This window comes from Sinocyclocheilus rhinocerous, unplaced genomic scaffold (genome assembly GCF_001515625.1).
Source record: "Sinocyclocheilus rhinocerous isolate Xijiao unplaced genomic scaffold, SAMN03320098_v1.1 scaffold594, whole genome shotgun sequence".
NCBI lineage: Eukaryota > Metazoa > Chordata > Actinopteri > Cypriniformes > Cyprinidae > Sinocyclocheilus > Sinocyclocheilus rhinocerous.
This window is the reverse complement of record NW_015645059.1, coordinates 949,353-960,329: the sequence shown is the minus strand read 5'-3', so window position 1 is coordinate 960,329 and position 10,977 is coordinate 949,353. Positions and strand designations below refer to the sequence as shown.

The following is a 10,977-nucleotide window of genomic DNA, read 5'->3' as shown; positions in this document are numbered from 1 at the left end:
AGACCTCAAATTCAGGTTTGGAACGGCATGAAGATGAGTAAATGATAACAGAATCTTTATATGTGGATGAACTATCCCTTTGTTTTGTGAATTGAATCTGAATCAATTGATTCATTGGGAAGATCCAGCTGAAATGAATGATTCATTTTTGAATCAGATGTTGCTAATTCTCTTATGGATGTTTTTCCACACTGAACTGTCATATTACAGAGCACGAGTTGCATGAACCGATTTTGTGATATATTAATGTGTGTGTTTTTTTTTTTTTCCCGAAACCCAATTCGCTTGCATTAAATGGAAAAGTGTGGTCAGGAGATTCCTCAAAAAAATCACCTTGAGGTTGTTTTAGATGGTAGAAGGAAATTCATACAGATTTGAAGCGACATGAGGGTGAGTAAATTACAGAATGTTCATTTTTTGGTGAACTATCCCTTTAAGCTCAGAGTGAGGGGGCAGGTCTGCTGGTGTTGGAGCGAAAGCTAAAACGGGTCAGTGAGGGAAAGAGCCATGTGCTTTGGGGACTTGACCTGTGAGTAATTAACATCAGCATTGATTTCCTTTTCCCAAGAATGACGCCTGTCACTGCACCCTTCACCCACACACACACAAATACACACCGCTATATTTCACCTACATGGCCAATGTCAAACCCCAGCTTTCCAAAACAACACCAAGCATGGTGTGGAGAGACTAATTAGATGTAGTGTTTGTCTGCCATGTTAGGCTGGTTCTTTTGTACTGTCAGTCTCGTCTGGTGGTGAATTAGCCTCTTGTGGTTAGAAATATGAGTCCTAAGAAGTCTTTAAATATTTCTTTACCTTATTATGTCTTCAGTTTGATGCCTAATCTGCCTGTTTGTTAGTTATGTGTTTTGAGCGCTTCTGGGCAGTAGGTCTATATATATCATATTCCAGTTGAGATATAATCAACTATTTATACCAGACTTATCGTTATTTTTTGTTTTAAATTAATAATCTTATGTTTTGTTTGCCAAAAAAAATTTTTTCCAAAAAATTAAAAATAAATAAAATTATTCCATGCAGTAAATACACCATAAAAAATAATAAGATTTTGAGCTGTAAAAGGATCGATTGGATTTGCTCTGAACTGATGGTATTTGTTCCTAGGATTTTATTTTCTTCTTTCCTATTAAAGTGGAAAGTATGTGCTGGGTACATGTTGGGTGAGCGGCCGAAATCAAAGAGCTATTCTTTGGTAAATCACAAATCAAAGACTGGCATATACTCTAGATTTAGAGAAAGAGACACAGATTTGGACGTCTGCATCAAAAGGCATCATTCAGAGCCAATCTGTGTCTTCATGGCAGCAGTTACGTCAATGTTTTGATCAAAATCCCATGGAGGAAAATGCTGTATGATCAAATATTATTATCCTAATTGCATTTCATAAAATCTTTCTTTTTATCTTCCAGTTTCAATTTGGAGAACAGTAATTTAAGTCTGATGATCAGAGTTTGTCTGTGGGGTTATGACTGTTGGATTTGTTATTTGTGGAAGACTATAATAATTGTTATAGAAGCATGAAACTTTTTTCACGGGGTCACCATTTGGACAGCCTCTTTGTAGATTGTTTGCTTCTAAATGTTTATTACCCACCTGCAAGTAATTCCTTTACTTTGTCTGTAAATTTAGTTTTGTTAAATTATTGCAACATTATTAAATTCATGTTGCATTGCTTATGTATGTTTCACACGTGAATATCTCATAGCAAAGCACAATAATTTTAGAATATGTATTTCTTTTAGAATTATACTGTTTAAAAGTTTAGGATCGGTAATAGTTTTTTAATAGTGTCAGTTTTTTTGTAGCATTGATATACTATTATAATTTTTGTTTTGAATTTTATAAAGTTTCAGTCATTTTCATTTATATTAATTAGAAAGACTCCACTTATTAGATCATAAAAATGCAGCAAAAATAGGACATCTGTTTTCAGGACAGCTGCTTTCTACATTGTGTAGATATTCACTCACAGCTGGCTCCAGAAAGAGAAATTAGATGCAAAAAATATGTATAATATATATTTGTAACTCTATTGCTCATGTATTAGTTCATGTAACAATGGAATGAAGGAAGCAACCTGCTACCAGCTTTAAAAGGGAACAGACTGAAATGATCCTCAAGGGTATCACTGTGGGTGACGCATTTTCCTCCCCTATTTGCTTTATCTATACATTTCTTTATATATTTAAGTGTCACGAGAATAACTCAAAATAGGAAAAAGTGATTTATTAATGCTAGCTCCCCTTTCTCTTTCTCTCTCTCTCTGTCTCTTTTTCCAAGGCTTCTCATAATTTTTACACTTTTCATAATCTCTAGCTGAGGTTATTCGGTTATGTAAACCAGCGCAGCCTAAAATCTCATGTAGAATAATAGTCTTTTAAAATAAGAGAGGATTTCCATGTATGCAAACTTGAATTTGTTCCATAATAAACCTGTATGATTATTGCTGCATTCATTTAGCATATAAAAAGGTCTCAACCAATGAGAGCATTTGGGGTGGGCCTTGGACTGCAGCAGCGCTCACATGAATGCTCCCGATCAAATTATTTAGGCTAAGCATCAACATTCACAAACCATTGTCCACTGTTATTTTTAACAAAAAAGAATGCAACGTGCTCGTAATCACGACTTCATAAGTGGGAAATAAGAAGTTTCCGATAGCACGTGAAGACAGCAGAGAAGCGCTCTCGCTCAGCACAGTGGAGTGCATCGTTTTGTTAAATTTGTGGTATATTATTTTGAGCCGTTTGGGATGCGGTAACACACGGCCCTCTCACAATATATTGCTTTACAGATCTATCACTCTTGCTGCTCAGAAATGTTCACGCAATCATGCAGCACGCATCATAAGTTCAGCGCTCCGGCTCTTCCAACCGAGCCAGGGACGGCTAAACGAACAAGAAATATTTTAACTACTACTATGTAAAAGGAATACTGCTGTAAAAAAGCACCTTATTTGTTTAAAGTGTTTGCAAACCAAATGTTATTGCACTTTTGTTCATATAGCAGTACTTTTAAATGAAAAAAGTGCACAATACACTACTTTTGAATGCAATATTGAATTTTGTGCATAATGCAATTAATCACGATTAATCGCAGACAATCATGCAATTAATCGCAATTTAAATTTTAATAATTGCCCAGCACCAATATATATATATATATATATGAAGAGTTTGGTTCCTAAACGCCATTTTTAAAAAAAATATTGTGTTTCTGCCAAAATCAGTATTGTATCTGGTCGGTATTGAAAAGTCAATTTTTTATTTTATGCAAAATGCGATATCCGCCGAGTTATTCTGTCATGTTTTCTCCCTTTCTTTCCAAACCGCGACAAACACCTGTCTCCCTTCTCTGCAGAATGCGATATATCCTCTCAACCAATCACAGCGCACCATTCCACGCACTGTAGACAGTAATGGCGGTGCTTTGAATACACCCGGCATCCTAGTTTTCCTAATCTATTTTGTACTTTGTGATCAACAAACAAACTTAGGGCTGCACAATAAATCACATGTGATTGTCATGCGCATCTCGTCAGTAAAGCCGGTTCTGTGATTAATAGTAAATCTCCATCACGTGCTTTCAGATGGAACGGCATTTAATACACAGAGCCGTAGATCACTGCAATATCGCGTTCATAATCGCAGATGAGTCGCATTCGATTATGAACGCGATATTTCATCTTGCCACTTTCTTGGTAAAGAAAACACATTTTTACTCAAATTAATCAAAATGGATTTATAGCGTTTTGGAACCAAACTCTTCATATATATATATGTTATATATGTTCTTTTACAGAGTAATGATTACTATTTGTTGATTTTGCAATAATGTTAATTTTTTTTTATAGAACACAGGGAAATGTTGCATAATATCTGTTTTTTTTTGTTCTTTTCCATTTTCCTCGAGAAGCAGAAGTATCATTGCTTTTTGAAAGAGTGAAATTTCACTTTTCAGAGAGCTTGCTTTGGGGGCGGACACAATTTATTTTTTCTTCTATTGACTTTTTCCAGGTTCTCGTCTTCTCCGCTTATTAGGGAAGCAAACAAATCAATATACTACACTGTGGCTGGAGTGCAGACATGAGAGCTCCGGCCCACTGTCACTAACAATCCAGCCAATCATCTGCCTTGCTCTTCAGCCCTCCTGTTCGCCCATATTTGCATTCCAGAAAGCAAGTTCCACTACAGTTGTTTTCTGCTGATTACTGACCATCCTGAGCAACAGATCCTATGGCTGTAAAGTGCTATCACTCTTAGGGAGTGGAACAACCCCTCCTCACGCCGCCCTCCTCCCTCAAAACCCCCCGTCAGACCTCCCCAGCTGGAGGGTTTTGACATCTGCTGGTTTGGGATATAAGAGAGCAGCTGTCAGCAGCAGGGAAGCCTCTTTCAGCGTCAGTTGGCGGGATGGCTGGGTGCCAGCTTGTGCCATCTGTGCGTCTGACATTTCCTTCTAATTAACAGAAGGGTTAATTGTTCTGGCAGGCTCAAATGCAGTGTCTAACATTACCCAGGGGAGATGTCTACAAGTGACAGAGTGGGAAGGTGCCGGGGAAAAGCTTGGTTGACGCCGCCCGCTACCACCATCACACTCCGGTTAACAGTCGACGATTGGTTACCCGAGCCAGGCGTAGGCAATTGGGCCAAGGTGTCCCCCCCCCGTTTCTGATGAATTATGCCATGCCTCTGTAATGATGTAGAAAGAATTGAGTTTAGAGAGGCAAAGACCACTGCCTAGGGGCAATTGGGAGGGAACAATTTGCATGTTATTACTGCATATTCATAACTAATTGTGTTAGGCTTTGCTAATAGAGCAGAATGACGGATTGAAAAATTGAGAAGCTGTTTTTACAGCCAACAAAACACGCCACCATTTCTCTCGCTGGTCTACAACACCGGGCGCTGAATGATCATTAAGATTCTGAGCTGCTAAATATAGCAGGTTGTTTCATTTGTCAGCCTGACATGATGTAATCTGTGTAGTTCTCTAATTTTATCTTAGTGCGTGGAAGCCATTTTTTTACGTTATAACGCATTAATGTTTGGAAATTGTGTTTCAACGTGAAACTACGGCATATTAAACATTAACATATAAGTGCTGAACGTTAATTGCAAAACGGTTGTTTGGTATCTCCAACGATTCTTGCAGATGAAAAACAAAATTGTTACAAATAACCGAATAATAACACGTCTGGAAGTCAGAATACCACTAGGTGATCTCAGAGTAGCATCGTAGTCTTTTCTTCGTCTAGGGCAATTTTGCGCATTCTGTTTGGCATATGTTTTTGATGCGATAAGTGTGAGCATATGCATGTCATGATGAATAATTAATCGCATATCATTTTGGCATCAGAGGTGGCATGAACGCTGATGTACTGATACGTTAAGGGGCTGCGTTCACCGGGCGCGAACGCACATGTACGCTAGCATGAACAGGCGCCCCTGCGCACACACGCAGCTGTGGTGAAGGGCTAAATGGATGCCCTCTGGGTTTCGGAGTCTGAGAGTGGCAATTTGCACACCTCCCTTGGCCCCTGTGCATTGACTGGCTGTCAGGGGTGTGCGTGGACAGGAATCTGGGCCTCAAAGAAAAGAGACAGGAGCCTTTTACCCAGCATGGGAGAGCCTGGAACAATCCGCCAGTGGAACAGGCTGCTTTTTGAAAATGTCTCTGAGAGGAAATGGGACTCAAATTGACTGCAGTTAGTTACCTTTCAAAAACCTCTCGTCTATTCACAGCACTTTCATTTTCATCTCGCACTTCACAAGTTTTTCTATGAATGTCAGATGACTGATATTTGGCATCCGCCACTGGATAAAATGCTTGAATGTGTGATGTAATTGTGAGTAATTGAAACTCAGTTAAAAATGGGACGTTCTCGCCATAAGTCCATTGTGAATCGCTTTGTTATACAGTGGACATCAAATTTAAAATGTGGCTGTTTTGCATTTTTAATAAGCAATGTAGTTGCAGTCTTATCATTTACTCAACCCCCATGCTCCTCCAGACCTGTATGGCTTCTCCTGTGAAACACAAAACAAGATATTTTGAAAAATGTTTTGTCCTATAATAACCCCTTCTTAAGTTTCAACTTAAGAAAGAAAATCATACCGGTTTGGAACAGTGACTCAGTTTTACTTTTGGGGTTACAGTAATTATTTCTGTTTACTATTTTGGGGTGAATTTATCCATGGCCTCCCTGTCTATACATTATTGATACAAATGAAGATATTTTGAAGAATGTTTAACTGTTTTTGTTCATACACTTAAAAAAAAGTCAGTCAAATTAGTGGACAATGTGTTGTGTTAATATGAAGGAATTTCCCAAATTGATTTTTCACCATGTTTGAATTGTGCATTGCATTGTGTTGTGTTAAAGGGTTAAATATCCTGATAATGGCAGAAAGTTACCAATAACGTTTCTATTTTTCTTTTTTCTTATTTTAGTTTTTACAGTGACGATGAATGCCACTGACTTTTTTTTAATATCTCTCTTTGTGTGTGTGTGTGTTTCCACAAAAGAAAGTAAGCCAATCAGTTTTAGAACAACATGAACAGAGAATTTTCATTTTGGGGTTAACTATACTAAGTGTATATCAATGTCCTTCGTGTCTGTACTTTTTTAAACACAAAATAAGAGATTTTGATGAATGTGTCAACTGGTTTTCTTGTTAGACTTTAAGAAAAGTCAGTAAAAATAGGGCACAGTGTACTGGGTTAATATGAAGGAATTTTCCATATTGATTTTTCACAGGTGTTTTACTTTCTTTATGCATTGCATTGTGTTAAAGGGTAAAAAGAAATGTCCGTAAACTTAACCAATAATGTCCTGGCAGAAAATTACCAGTACCTTTTACGGTTTTTTTTTTCTTACGGTGTATAAAGAATGTCATTAACCTTGAAAAGAGACATTTTTCAAAATATTTCCTTTTGTGAAAAAAAGGGGTTAATTTCCATGTCCTCCCTGTTGATACTTCACTTCATTAGCTCGAGAGATCAGGTGACTGTTTTGAGACCTGCACTACTTTCCACTAATGTTTTGTGATTTCCTACTCTTTTTCCCCCCTCAATCTTTCCATGATGTAGAGCATGTCTCACATTCCCCCCTCTGTTTCGCACCTGATTCCGCCGTCATTCCGCACATCAGTTTATCTCCTTATGCTTTTGATGACACGGGACAACATTCAGGGGAAAAGAAGCTTGCGTGAGCCTCTGTGTTAGTTTTCTATAAAGCTGCCATTTACATATCCAAATATAAGCATGGGGCGCATGAGTTTTTGCAGTGGAAACATTAAGAAGCAATATTTATAGGATGTTGCTGGGATATCAGTCGAGAGGTGGTTGATAGCATGGCGCTTGACAGCTGTCGCTAGCAGCTTCGCAGAGCTCATCAGGAAACCGGCACTGCCTGCCCGCTCTGTCAGAGAAGTTTAGAGTGTCGTGCTGAGCTGGAGAGGTTCAGGGAGCCGAGCTCAGTGTGAAGGAAGTGCACCGACTCCTCCAACCCTCCATCTCATGCTCTGTCACATCAAGAGCCCTCTCTGCTGCCTGGCCCCTCTGGATCGCCTGTCCAAAATCTGCCAAAACTCAGCCACTGCCTCTCCTTTCCTTATCGCTGTTGATGAGTGTCACAGCGGTCAGGGCCTAACTGCTTCCTGTTGAGCTCTGCATGTATTTGTGCAAGTGGATGCAACTCCACAACCTGATTTATTGTTTTTGATAGCGTTTTGGACAGAGGCGTCAGCATAGTTCCTTTCAGTTCATTCACTCATTTTCCAGATCTATCAGCCATGTTTAAATGCTCACTGCGGCCACCGATAGCAACATTTATACACTTTTAAAAAAATTATTACATGAGCTGATTTTATTCAAGTCAGAAATAGTATTTGACATCTCTGAGTCAATCTAAATACATTAATTTATAAAAAGAAAATTATTTTTATGGGTTGAATTAGGCAGAAATAGCTCTTTAATGTAACCACTTTGTACAGTGTAGTAACAATTTACAATAAAATACAGTTCAAAATTCAGCATTAGTTAATACATTAGCAATCATATGTTTAATTCATTTACTAATCTTAATTTTAACAGGTACTATACATATTTAATATTTTAAGTTGTACATTAACATTAATCTAGAAAAAATTATGAAAAATATTTTTATTTATTGTTATTTTATAATATTTTATGGTACACAATGCGTTAATGCATATTAAACAGAACTTTATTGTGAATGTGTTTTTATGTTAGTGCATATAATTTGGCACTAAAATAATTGGGAAAATCGGGAAATGATGCAAAACAGAAAAAATGCAAAAAAAAAGAAAAAGTAATTTGGTGTAATCTAGTAAACTTTACAGCTCCTTAAAATCCTGTAAGTGTACTGTATCTGTGCCTGGATCCATGTTATTTTAGTATCATTGATATACTATTATTGTGTATGTTAATATTTTGAATTAGTTAATTTTTATAATTTTTTATTACTTTATTTTAGTGTATATTTGTTAAAAATTTTATTTTATTTCAAGTAATATGTATACAGACACATATGGTTTTTATGATTAATGATAATAATCCTGGTATAGATATATGCCTGCTTTATGATGCTTTTTTATATCATTTGATGAATCAGTGCTGCCATGTTTGCTATAAGTATTATTTTATGTGGAAATAATGTTGTTGAATAGCAAATAGCGAGTAGTTCTTGAGGAATAAGGCACGATCAAAGTATAACAAGCCTAATTGGCATAGAAAGGAGACATTTTCATGCTTAAAACAATGATTTAATTGACATATACAAGGAGCAGATATCAGTGCAGATAGCACCTGGTCAAGCCAGATTGCAGGTGGTTAGTGAATAAGATGTGGGATTCACTAAACAGCTGTCCCACATAAGCTGCCTCATTGTGTACTAAAAATAATGACTATAGAGACACAAGTCATACATGTTGTTTTTGTGGGGCGTTTGTGCTCTGTGTGCAGTTCAACCTCAATTCCGCTGCACTCCAGGTGTGTGGTTGAACGCCCGCCCCCCGGTGAGTGACAGTGTGACAATAATGATGCAGGAAGGAGGGGAGTGAGACACACGGGCCACACAGAATTAACAGCATAAAGAATGCCCTACTCACTACATAGTAATTATGGAGCTCACCAGGGGGTTCTGAGGAGAAAAGAAAGAGAAAGAAAGGGGAAAAAACTATACAATGCAGATTGGGAGATTCATTAAGACTTTCTCATTAGAGCCCCATTACCTTTGAAACTCTAACAAAGCCACAGAGGTGCCATTAGGAGCAGAATAGTGTCTGGAACAATTTTAGTCAGCTTTTCACAAGAACAACTAATGGCTCCTTATAAATGTCTCACGCAAATTGCGGGCATCTTTTGAAAGAGTACATGTTGTTTTTACAGCTCGAATGCTCTGCTGCTAAGTATATTTTAAGTATAGTTGCTAATTTTAGTCATTTTGAGAGGAAAAATGTGAATGTTAAATGTATATTTGTACTGCGTGTGTTTTCATAAGCGAAATCTATGGTTGAAATGTGTGCTGTTTACATCTCAAAGCGCATTTAGGTATTGAAAGGCTTCAAGTTGCACTTAATATTCTCTGTGGCCTCTCTTTCACAGTCCAAAGCCAGAGGACCTCTGAAGGCTCAGGTGGAAGATCTGAGGAAACAGCGCAAGGTCAAGAGCAGGATTATTCAAAGTCTGAAAGAGGAAATTAAGACTCCTTTGTTCCACAGTGCACAAAAGAAGAATGAGGTACGGAGACGACAAAATCCCTTTTCCCCCGTCCTCTTAGATTGAATAGAAACAACTTTTAGATGCTGTTGAATTTCAACAATATTGCGTGCTGATTGTGCTCTAAGCCTTACATGTGTTGTGTATTAGGCGGCACTTTCGTTCTGCGACAAGAGGCAAATATTGTGAACCCTGAAGGCTCGAAATGGCATCTCGACTGAGACTTGCTTTTACTGCCTCCTACCCCTCCATATGAGGTGTCACCAAATTAAAACCACTGCTGTTTTATTGTCTGTGGGTTATGTCTTTACAAATTGATGGTTGCGGTAAGCCTACATATAAACAGTGTGTTTTTGTCACATTTGGCACAGCCTCCAATATCAAGCATGTGCACTTGAAAACATACCTTATACATTCTTACATGAAAAATTAGACTGATTAAAATAGTATTTTTGCAAAGGCTTCGAATGATGACCAGTTTGAATTTCTCCCATAAATTTCTAAATCTCCTAAATATTTAAAAAAAAAAAAAAAAAACTATTTTTAAAGATGTAAATTGTTAGTTACATATTTGTATCACAATATCACAAGTGAACAAAAGTGATTTTTAAGTAATTTTGCATACTTTAGTGGATGTTGCTATTTTTGCTTAGTTATGTGAAAAAACAACTATACAATGTAGGTGTAACAGTGAGGCTGAGGCGGCGTTAGAATCCATTTGCAGAAGTTTATTAATAGAAATAACAGGCAGAGAGTCAGTACCGTAACAGCAGTCCAATCTTTCAACATACACAAGGGAGATCCAAAAGGCAGAGACGAGTAAGCAGGCAAAAGGTCCAAACACAATCATCAGTCCAAATCAGGCTATCAATCCAAAGGGGTAAATCAGTAACCGTAGAGCAGATAATCAGGCAGAATCATACACAGAATAGGCAGGCAGAAAACAATGGAAACGCTTGGTAAGGCAGGTAAACTGGCAATACTTCGCAATGAGCAAACACACAGTTCCTTGCTAAATACTGATCAAACAGGAAATGAACGCAGAAGCAGAGGGAGCGGTACACAGTCAGTACTCAGGCGAGGGCTCCCTCTGCTGGTGTGGCGTTACAGCAGCCTTGATAAGCAGAAGACATTTCTTTCAAAAACATTAAAAATCATATTGACCCCAAACCTTTGAACGGGTGTGTGTGTGTGTGTGTGTGTATATATA

General features: G+C 37.7%; 1 long non-coding RNA gene across 1 annotated transcript in view; it reads left to right on the top strand.

Moving 5' to 3' along the window:
- Positions 1 to 10,977, top strand: part of LOC107705236 (uncharacterized) — a 59,509-nt gene that overhangs the window by 9,078 nt on the left and 39,454 nt on the right. The window contains exon 3 of the long non-coding RNA XR_001636048.1: positions 9,654 to 9,788. This is a non-coding gene — a long non-coding RNA (uncharacterized LOC107705236). The remainder of the gene's footprint in view (positions 1 to 9,653; positions 9,789 to 10,977) is intronic.